This window comes from Chlamydotis macqueenii, chromosome 2 (genome assembly GCF_036417535.1).
Source record: "Chlamydotis macqueenii isolate bChlMac1 chromosome 2, bChlMac1.mat, whole genome shotgun sequence".
Classification (NCBI taxonomy): domain Eukaryota; kingdom Metazoa; phylum Chordata; class Aves; order Otidiformes; family Otididae; genus Chlamydotis; species Chlamydotis macqueenii.
This window is the reverse complement of record NC_141557.1, coordinates 101,916,496-101,928,740: the sequence shown is the minus strand read 5'-3', so window position 1 is coordinate 101,928,740 and position 12,245 is coordinate 101,916,496.

The following is a 12,245-nucleotide window of genomic DNA, read 5'->3' as shown; positions in this document are numbered from 1 at the left end:
AATGGTTTACCCCTACTCAGCAGCTAAAATACCACACAGTCTCTCTCTCACTCCTCCATCATTGCCTCTCACAGTGGGATGGGGAGGAGAATCAGGAAAGAAAAGAAGGAAAAACTCATGGGTTGAGATGAGAAACAGATGGAAAAACAGAAACAAAGATGGAAAACAAACAAAAATAATAGAAAATACTGAAGCACACAATTTACAGTACAATAGCTCACAATACATCCCAATGCTCAGCTCCCTCCCAAGCACAGCACAGTCCCCACTTTATATACTGAGCATGGCATCACAAGGTTTGGAAGAGCCCTTGGGCTAATTTGGGTAAACTATCCCAGCTGTTGGCTAATCAGTAACCTATCCCAGCTGTGTGCCCCAGACACAGGTGCCACCAGCTCCAGTTCCTCTCCCAGCTCAGGTGAAAATTAACTCTATCCTAGCTGGAACCAGGACAAATCTTCTAACATGCCAGGAGACGTAGAAATTTTTAGGCCTAAAAGAAGTCAAAGAAAATGAACAGAAAATTAGTAATTCTAAAGGAAAATACCGCTGGTCAGCATACAACTTCATTTATTTGCTGGTTTTGAGCTTTTCACTTCTTACCAAACAGGAACATGGAGGTTTGCTTTCCAGAGAAGAAAATACATTTGTGCAATTATTAAACTGCAGCTGTTTAGCAGATGTCATGTTAGTTTAATATACCCTGGTCATAAAGACAACAAAATAAATGTATATAAACAGTCTTTACACTGCTAGGAGTCTGCAGAAAAATGTGCACAGACAAAATGATTCAGCACATTCCTTGCCAGCTTTTTAAATGGCTTTACATAATTTAATGAAATTTAAATACAGTAAAAGGGTAAAGCTTTGATGCCCAAACTCTTATTTCAATATTTTCTTTTTCATTAAGTAAGCAGAAAACCCCAAAAGAGAGCAGCTTTAATTTGCTTTATTGTAATCAGATTTATAAATTAGACAAATAGATAGCCCAAAATATATCTACTTTGTTGAGAATAAAAATAATTCCTAAGAGAACTTGAGATTGCAGTGTTTCCTGTAACACAAATAGTGAAGTCTGTGTGGGAGGAGGCCTTATATTAAAATAATTTGGTAAAGATTACCAAGATGTTAAATAGAGCTGTTTAGGGTTTTAGATTTTTCTTACATCCCACATCTTTTTGTTTGTTTGTTTGTTTTTCTTCACATTTGAGCAAGTCAAGTAATGCACATCTCCTATCAAACAGTGCCAAACAAATTTGGTTCTCTTGAAAAACACTATTTGCATAAGCTCATTTGTGCACTTGAGCTTCTCTCCCCAAGTAGCTCTTCAGCTCCGTGCTGTGTTGCCTTTTTAACAGAAAATCTGAATAATGTTAAGCAAACCTGGGGCAGGAAAACACATTTTTATATCCAATTTAAAGCCCTAAGTAGCATACAGCTAATTCTGGTTTGGAGTTACCTGAAAGAAGTAAACAGCTCCATGTTTACTCCTATTTTATGAATAGAAGCAACGGCTCTTCCAATCTCAGTAAAAGGAAAAGACATAGACAACTTTGGAAAGCTTCTCAGTATAAACTGTTCACAGCTTGAAGGTGTGTATTCCCAGCTACAATTCCAGAATATGTTTCCTTTTCAGATGCACCAGCACCTCAGCAAACATATTTTGAAGTACATCTCCATCTGCAGCCTCTCTCCTCAGAACTAACTTGGGCTGAAACTGTTTGCCACATTATCACAGCTGTAGCTGCTACAAGAGTTAAGCGTCTGAGAAATGCACACAAGCAGGGAGTATAATGTGCCCAGGGGCTTTATCCTGGGTTTAGCATTATTGAAACAATTCAACTCACTTTAATTGCATTAGAATTATCAGCATCCATTTTAGCTAATGAACTTAGGTATTTCCTTTCCTGGGCTTTTCAAGGCAGCACGGGCAGCTCCTTAGTTGCTAAACTCTTCACTATACAGTGGGCTTTGTACAATTTTTACAATGCTTTTAATATTTTTTCCATACACTGTCAGTGATTAACAAGTCATTCAAGTCTTGATCCAGAGAAGCACTTAAGCACATGCGTAACTTCAGTTTCTTGAGCTGACCATTTAATCTGTCAAGACCAGGCACATGCCTGAAGTTAAAGGCAAGTTCCCGTGTTTTGCTATTTGTAAGTGAGAACGTTTGCCACTATGCAAGGAAAAACACAGTCCGGTAAAACATATCCCTGCTTTCGGTAAAAAAAAAAATGTTGTCAGATTTAATCCTTGGAGCATGCATTAATTTACTTACAATTTTAACATTTTCCCTGAAGATGTTCTTCAGAACAGGTCTCATTCTCAACTGTACTGCAAAAAGCAAGTCATAGATTTCTTCAGGTAGCTCTTCATAGTCATTTCCTTATATTTAAGTATACAAGACCCAGCAGATTCTCTTAAATCAAATGTTCTCTCTGTTATCCTAAAATCCACTAACATCATTTTCTGCCTCTCAATTTCAGCAGCAATTTTGTTCCACATCTCATTATGCTAATAAAGGGGAAAATTTGATTAACCAGAAGGTTCTAGAAGAATTTAGGTTCTTCAGTCACCTCAGCTCAAAGTAAATTGGTATTACAATGAAAATGCTTTAAAAACTCTACCATATCAGAGGCTTACCAAAAGCAACACTTAGGCAAAAAAAAAAAACCCTACATTTTGACAACAAAAGTAAAATAAGTGTAGTTTACAAAGCATCTAACCATTAAACTCTATTTCTCTGCTTGTTACACTATTAAAGCCAAATTCTTCTTGTGAAAAAGCTACTCACAGGGAGGGTTTGTATGCCAGGGACATTACGTAAATAGCCGACAAATTCTTCTCAGTAAAGACTGGTATTTATTAGTAAGGCCTATTCATGAAATTCTAGAGATTAGACCAATACCTTGTGCCTGCAATTCAAAAAACTCTCAAGCAAAAAAGACCCCAAAATTACAGGCTAGAACAGAATGTTGGAAAATGCAGTAAAGAAGCAGGAAATCGATAATGACTTCCCAATGAAGTGCTTGACGGTCAGTCCATCTATAGCAAGCACCAAACACCACATGATTTCACAGACCACTAGTAACCAGCTTGCTATCTTGTATCTCCACCTAAACAGATAAAATTGAAATTTCTGCAAACAACCTGACACATCTGGGAATGTTTTTGCCCATCTCCCTGTTTCTTCACCCCAGCCATGCATTACGGATTCTGGCTAATAAAGGAGACATTATTTTAATAATCTTATTACAGTGAAAAATTTGCAGATCTAAACTGAACAGTCAGCTCAACAGGACAAAAAGTGTTTGTGACACTCAGGTGCTTTCTAGGAATAGCAAACTAAGATCTCAAGCCAGGATCTCAATAGGGTAATAAATAGCTTTAATAAGTGGTGGTGTAAGCTGCTTTCTGTATGACTGTACCAGTGTGTCATAGCCCTGTTCTGTAAATATTCTCCTCCTTCAATGAACAGATCACTCAGTTCTCTACACTATTCCTTCTGTGGCCACTGTACTGACCATGATAGCAAAACCAGAAACACACCGAATGAGACCAACAGGCCATTTCACACAGGTCACTGTAAACTTTGACTAAAGAATGGTCTGTTCAATATATCCACATAAAGGTCCCTTCCAACCCAAACTATTCTATGAGTCTGTGATTCCTTCCTTATCTCACTAATAGAACACTTTCTTTCAATATTTTTGACAAGAGTTTGTATTTTCAGCTGGTGCAAATACATTCAAATTGAGAGGAACTTGCCATGGTGTAAAACTGGAAGAAATGTATAATTTGAAAAGTCATGCTGCTTATACCCTTTTGCAGAAGTCTTTACACTCTCTAGCTTTAGAGAAAACATGAGAAGGCAGAAAATAGAGCAGGAGGTAGACGCAGAGTTCCAAGAGTTTCATCCAGTCACTACTGGCTCTGGGAAGAACAAGCCAACACCAGAGAGCACCAGCCTCTGCAGCTGCCCTCCTCCCTTAGACTGCTCACAACATCAGGACAGAGAACTAACGGAGGAGGGGGGAGATCGAGTGCAGTAGCCAAGCTTCCACAGAAATAAAATATATCCAGTTTCACTCCTCACACCTAGCTGCACACTCTAGAAAACTCACCAAACCATAAGGGTTGACAGCTGACTGGGATGTCTTTTTCCTTAGAGAATTTAAAAAATACAATAGTTGCTCAGGATGTTTTAAGATTATTATTGTTGTTTTCTCCATTCCCCCGCCTGCCAAACTTCACCATTTTGTGAGACAATGTGCACTCAGAGAAATTACAAGGAATCTATTTTGTTTGTTATTGGGTTTTCCATCTAAAGTATATAAAACCCCCATGAAAAAAAAAAGAAGTTATAACTTTGTCTCTCTAACACACAGCTCTTAAAGTCATTATAGACAGAGAGAAAAATCTACGGAAGAAATGTAGGAAATTTTATACTTTGAAGTGAAAGCAGAAAATACTCAGCAGTACACTTTTAAGTCATTGTACTCTAAAAGCGTTGCTCTAATTACCTGTTCTTTGGGAATTGTGCCAGTGCTAGCTGGAAAAAGCACTCTTATCCAGCCATCAACTACAAGATAGAAAAACAAGTTGCAAGAATTATTTAGTTTTTGCAGTTTGGAATGATTGAGACCTAGTTAAAGAAACATACGCTACTTTTGACTACATAGCAGCCTCTTCTCTATGTAGTCAAATAAGAATATACTATAAAACACAATTTCAATCAACATATTGAAAATTAAATACAGTGTCCCTGTAGCCTGTCTGGTAAGGCTATTACACTGTATGTTATGGTTCATGAGTGTTTCATGGTTTTTTTTGTTATCTACAGGAAAAATGACAATACCTGATACATCATAAAGGCAGAACAGCATGGAAAAATGATAGCGGATCCATTGTAAAGCCTGCAGTGGACAGTGAGCTTATCTAAGTATTTTTAACAAATGTGAACCATGACAGTAAGCTTATCAGTTTTTCAGCACTTCACATCATACAGTCATAGGTTTTCTTGATCTGATCAGAGAAGCCTTAAAGCGTAATTAATTAACTTTATGGCCAAGCCACAGCCTTACCATCACCATTTTAACTCCTTGGATTGAGGCCAAACTGCTTGGTTGGAAGGAGCATTAATCAAAAAACAGTCTTAAAACTGGAAGAAGTATAATGTTTTGCTATGCCTAACTTAGAAAATCTGCTCTCCTAGCAGATCCACAATGGTCCCTTTAGTATCATTACATGCATGCAGAGTAATTATGTTAATTCTGCTAATTAGTCAATATGGATAAAAATGTGGCCAAGCTTCAGTTTCCCAGCACTTTCCCCATTATAAGCTGATAGAAACTCCAAAAAAAGACTCAACAACTTTTGGTAAAATTTGTTCCTATTTGGATTCAATCCAAGCCGTTCTACACAATTCCATTAAAGCACAGAAAACAAGGCTGGGCACTAATGCATAACTGAAGTAGGCTTTATGCTGTCAACATGGATCATATTCAGACTGGCTTCATTCCAGAATTATGCTTTTAAAAACTTATTTAGGAACAAATTACATAGAAGGTAAACAAGCAATTAACCAATCTCCCAAGAAGCTAACAATCAAAATAGTCTGTGATGAAGTATTAAACATATTAGGTTGTTGCCTTCATCTGTCACTTGGTTTTGCAGTACCTATGCTATCTGACTTTCAGCCAGAGCAAGATCATAGTGAATTGACCATTTCTTCATTTTAAATTCCATATTTTAAGTGCACAGCAATATGCTGAAAGACGATAGAATACAGATCAAGGAATGAAAACTTACAGATTGCATATGTATGTTGTGATTTTCAGACTACTTAGAAGTTAGGTCCACAAATGTCCACAAGTCTGAACACATATCCAAACTATTGGGATTTACAGGCTGTGTGATATGAGTGACTTCCAGGGTTACTACCTATATCTGTCATCTTCAGGTTAATATTAGCCTTCATGACTTCAAAATTAATATGGGGCAAAACCTCAATCACTTTATTCACATTGTTACGTTAAAATCCAATAAGAGATCAGGCAGCTCTGAGTTCAGTCACATCTCTGCACATTGTAAATTTTCATTAAATCAGACAGATAAGTTGGACCCTATTTATTTGTTCATGCTGAAGTTTAAGAACGAAACAGGCAGAGTTTAAGACAGTCACTTCTTAGTATGCCCAGGAACAGGGCTTTATAAAACCAAGATCATTGGGAAAATCTGAAGCAATTATTCAAAGCCCTTATTTTGCATGATTTTAAGGTTAGCAAGACTCCAACTAGAAAAGGCAATGACAGACAAAAGTCAGAGTAAATGACATAATTCCATCTGTAAGCCCTCATAACAAAGATTTCATGCCTTTGGGCTTAGCTATTTCAGGTTGAGATTACCAGGGAACTCCCCTAGTCAGAAAATACATTTGTCACATAGTGCCTGGCCAGGGATGCATTATACATCTCTGATGTTTCCTTAAAGGATCAGCTAGCTTAGCTTACATATCCCTTCAACACATTTTTGTACTTCTGTCTCCTTTTACTGGACATCTCACTTCCTCCTTTCCACAGCTATGCTATATCTGAACATAGCCATTTTCAAAAATCCCTCACGTATCACTTCCAGATGTGAGCTTGTCTTTTCTCCTCCTGTTTCAAAGTCATGTGGCACTGAGCTATCAGAATTATTCTGATACATCTTTACTTACCTCTTTGATCAAGCTGTTGTTCACAGGTGCATGCTATTATAGCTCTCAATTGTCAATTTATTAGCAATTTTTTACTACTCTACTTATTAAAAAAAAAAAAAACAATGACTGGTTACCCATGTCCTTAGTTACATTAACATCATATCGTTTCTATTCCTCCTGCACAATATGTGTGCATAATTATAAGTTATAGTCATTGGAGCACAGTTACCAAACTACAACCATAGGTATAAGTGTGAATGGTGCACTGTTTGTGGGCAGAACCTTATTCAAGGGAGGTCCAAGTGAGCAAAGGGCACTATCAGAGGAGAACCAAGACTTATATTCACCTGTGGTAGTTCCTCTATTTCTATCCTACATTGATACAGTGTTTGCAGCAGCTTCTTTCAAGATAAGGTCTCTGTCTATCCACCAGCTGCTCATCCAGTGTCCGGTCTTTAGGGGCTCTCTGAGGTACCTTGGCAGAGTCTTATCTGGAATACCTGGAAAAAACATCACCCCATACTGAAGAAAGAAAACAGAATTTGGGAAAGACAGATGCAGTCAATTCCTGCACCAACGTGTCCGCTGGTTTTCACACAAAAAATACTTCCTTTCAACTGTCCTCTGACATTGCAAGTGATAGAGACCAGCATCACGAGTGGACCCAAATCTACTTTATGTGCGCCTTCCATCAAAGACAGCCACAAACGCCACACTGCATATACACAGCTGTCACTCTACCAGTCTCTTACATATTTGTCACTCAGTAGCTAAATTTGATACTGGACAAAATTTGCTGGAAGGCAACTAAGGTCAGCAGGTTTGGAGATGACCAAAGTGACTGTTTGTTGTACTCAGCACAGACATACATCAGAGACAATGAATACACACACTTGCCTGGAACCACCTTCCAAGACAGCTTCCTCCACAGAGATGGTCTAGAGCTCCAATCCTGAAAACAGTTATCAGGAAGGTGGAGCCACAGGGAGAGTCTGGATATAGCATTGTTTCTTTGGGGCTACCCTTTTGGTGCTCCACAGAGTTTCCTCCAAGTCTGCTGTCAGATGTCTCTCTTTATCTGACAGCCACTCTGGATGAGGAGATTTGTGATTTGTCTGTATACTTTGTAGAGGCTCTGAACCAAGGTGAGCTAATCTTCCTGCCTAAATCTCTCAGTTCTGACACAGGCAACCTGTTGTGGGGACAAGTAAGCCCCACCGAATGACACTCTGTACCTTCAGACCCATATGCCTCCCTGTGTCCTGACGAGCAGCCTAACCCCGCACAATTTCAGACATACGCACCAATTCAAAGATGGGTCCATAATCACCCCTAGGCACCTTCTGCCATGTAACTAAGAACTAGTGATCTTTGTCAAGAAATCTCAAAGGCCTCTTCATAAAGCATGGATGAAGGGCGTGATCATAAAGAAGCACTGGGATGGGGGTGACCAGACAGGGATAATATTATACCTCAGCCCAAAGTGCTGGAAAAGGGGCATCCTGCTCAGTGCAAGCATTCAGCTGAACCAAGGTCCTAGGAACAAGTGCTGACCAGCATGATCTCTTTGAGGTGTCAAGCTGGACAGTAAATATAGGCTCTTGGGAAGCATGCTGAAGGCTGTCAGCTGACACCTTTGGGCTGTCTCAGCATCAGCTTTCTGCTAAATGATGCTGGTATAAAATAATAGAAACCCTGCAGCACAATAGGCAGTGGTGGGTAGGTCTCAACATGTTCATGGTACAAAACTCTGAAATACAAGTGCTGAAGGGCCTTGTAAGGGTGCTGTGAAAGGCTGTGATAGAGGTGTTGGGTCTGACCACATCAGAGCTGGCAGAGCAAGTCACGCACATTTTATTTTTGTTACTATTTTTCACTTCAACCTATTCTTTCCTGTCTGCAAAATCCTTAGAAAGCAAGCAGCAGCACCATGAACACACTAGAGTTATTAGGAATATTCCAGATGTCACACTTATATACTAAATGGCTGAGGTACAAAGGTGCATCACTCAGGTGGGATGCACACAGCTATGCTTTCATCTCCCCATTCAACCACAGACTTGGTTGAAGACAACACAATCATTCTGGAAAGTGGAACTACATCCATCTGCAAAGTCAGAAGAGTAATACTTCTCCAGGGGTACTACAGCCATAATGGTCTGATGCATATGCAGAACAACTTAAGCTCCGCAGTAAGGGGCTCATACCTTAAAGTAAATGGGAAGGCATGGCATGTACATGTTCCTACCCATCCAAGTGAATGATAGCATAATTCGTTCAGCAGCTCTACAGCAGTGCCATTTGCCCATGTTTTCCTCACATATATCTTTGCCCTACATTATCCACTGACAAGCATCCAGCTGAAGAAACAGCCTAGGTGCAGCAAATGCAAGAGAATATCTCTGAGAAGCTGAAGGGCTACAGCACAGCAACACCCTGGCAGTCATTCAAAGATCTGTTACACTCACTCTTTTGCATTTCTTCTCTCAAGGAGTAGCAGGAGCACAATTAAGCAAATCTTTGGATGTGTCCATGTCATGACCACTTGGAGACAACACCCACAAAGCATTGTTGTTCTCTTGCTTCTAAGTATTACTTAGCTTTCTACAAAATCAACACACCATGCCTGCATGTCAAAATTCAATGGGATAACATAGACAAGAACAAGCAATGCAAACTTTGAAACTTTACAACTGTATGAAGGTTTTCCACATGCTAAAGTTGGCCTCAGCAGCAATAAGGGAGCAATTTTTAGATGGTAATGAACTTTTCCTCCAACATAAAGCAAAAAGCATTCCCCTTCAAAATCAGGCATGTAAGTCATATCTTCATCTTACTAACTTTTTCCTCAGGAAATTGCACACTGCTGTCTATAACTGAATAACTAAAAAATTCTGAATTTAGGACAAAATTATTTTTGATCACTTACTCCATAACCCAGCACAGCACCACAGTGCCTTATGCAAATCTGTTTCTCTCCTCTTTTTAAGTAAACTGGCACAGAACACTTGGCCAACTTGCAGTGTACAAAGTGAGTCCTGCTCAATGTACCCACAAGAAGTAGCGGCACATTGGCTTCCCATCTTCAGAACAGAAGACAGATAAGGGCATGCAGGCTGCAGGAGAGCACAGTTCACCAGAATAATCAGCAAATTCTTGACTATACATAGGGCTTGATTTTCCATGTTGTAGAGGAACTTTTTCTGTATACAGGTGTTCTGATATCAGTCTAACTTACTAACTTACATTACCAAGTAGACAGCAGAATAACACAACCTATTTTTGCAGAACAGTTGCAAAGATTAAAATCCTGGTCTTGTATCATCACAGTTGTGTATCATTAGATTCTGCAATATGGTGGTCATATTAGCTTCCACATTGGAGTGATAGAGATTTCTCAAAAATGTGTCAAAATATTTTTACTTAATGCTTTTTGTGCATCTGTTTGGCTATCTTTCAAACAGCTCTACCACAATACACTGTACAAAAAGAACTAAGATATGGACTCAATCCTGCAACTCTTACTTGCTTGTATAATTCTGCAAACTACATAACTATAGAAACTGAACCTCTTCTGCTCCCAGTTGCATCTGGTCTCCTAGATTCCACGTGCTGCCCTCATGTCTTCATACGTTGTCCCAGTTATTGCTCAGTCCTGTTGTTCCTTAGGTGAAAAAAAGACATATTTACATAATAAACACATGTAAATGAGCAAGTATTTAATATGTTAATATTTATACCGAATTCTGTACACACTCTTACATACAATTGCACCCACATAACTAACACCTACCTATTTTGGACTTCCCTTTTTCATAAAATTACAAAAAAATATATATATTTCTAAAGTTTTAGATACTACTTTCACCAAAACAGGAATCCTACAAAAATATGTTTATATGCAGATGGCTTGAATAAACAAGTCTGTACAAAACCAGTAGAAGAAAAGCATTTTGTAAGAGAGAACTGTCAGTTAGTCATAGGACATGGGAATAGAGATGTGTATTCATCTGGGCTTTGCCAATTGCATACACAACTTTCTACAAAATTATTGTACCTCTGCACACAAAGCAGCATGTATATGAAAATGACACTGTTTCTTAAACACCTGAATTTAACATTCAGATATTCATTTGCATAGTTAGAAGTCAGACCACATGAGCTTGGACAAGTAACAATTTTACTCTAGCTTGACTTTTACTACATTTGAACTGGCAGACAGATAAGCTATCTTTCACCTTCGACTGATTTAATGTAGCAAGTACTTTGCCTTTCCTGCTCTGCTACGCTTTTGATCAAAAGTTTTTCTCAGTTGCTAACAACTTTTTTTTAAAAAAAGAAGCAGCAGTAAAATAAGTTTTCTATGCTTGCAAATCCCCCCATATTTCCAAACAACGTATTTCTAAAACATATGGTGTACACACAGTAAAAAGAAATAAATAATGCTGACAAACACTTACTGAATTCCAAAACATTAAAATGAGATTTAATGCAATGTCACTCCATTGTAAGAGAATGTAGAAGAAAATAAATCATGACAGCCTTTAAAAATATTTTAAATTTATGTTTTATATTGCATGTTCAAGCCTTACCAGTTTTCATTATCTATGGATTTTCAGAACTGCTAGGGATCTGCAAAGAAAATGCTCAAGTGGCAGGCCAGTTTCTTTGGAATGGCTCTTTCCTCAGTACACAATTTTAAAAGCTGCTATTGCTGATAAGAGCAGCCTGATCTATCAAACCTCCCAGCAAGCAAAGCCAAGTCTTTCCTTTCCTCCCCTCATCCAGAAGTTTAAAATTCTTTGATTTCAAAGCTGTGAAGATGTTTACTGCTTTTCCCAGGCAACCTATTACTCCTCCCACTCTTTTCTAGGCCATAAGTGAAGTGGTGCCTATGGTCAGCTACTGTCCCAGAGGTTGACTAGCCAGGCTGAAATCAGGGACCCCACCCACTTTCTGAAGCTCTCCTTCTCCCAACCACATCTGCTCTCCTAGAGTCCTCATGCTGCTCATGTCCTCACACATTGTCCCAGTTATTACTCACTCCTGTTGCTCCTTAGGTGTCATTACCTCCTTGCTTCTTCACTACAACTCCCAGGCTCCGAGACTCCAGTTTTACAGGTGACTTTTGAGGATGTGAGGAGGCGACAGTGGATATGCTTATCTCAATTCCCTCTATCTCACTCCCTTCCTTATCTCCATGCCTGGCTGATGGGAATGTTCTTTTGCAGATTCCCCTACAGTAGTATCTCAACTGCTGATAGGAAAAAATAAGTTTGAGTACCGGTTGCTGGTCAGGGTGCCAGTCAGTCTCACCTCTGTGCCTGGCAAGATCATGGAGCAGATCCTCCTGGAAACCATGCCAAGGCACATGGAAAGTAAGGAGGTGATTGGTGACAGCCAACACCGCTTCACTAAGGGCAAAACATGCCTGACAAATTTGGTGGCCTTTTACAACAATGTTACAGCATTGGTGGATAATGGAAGAGCAACTGATGTCATACACCTAGACCTGGGCAAAGCATTTGACACTGTTCCGCAA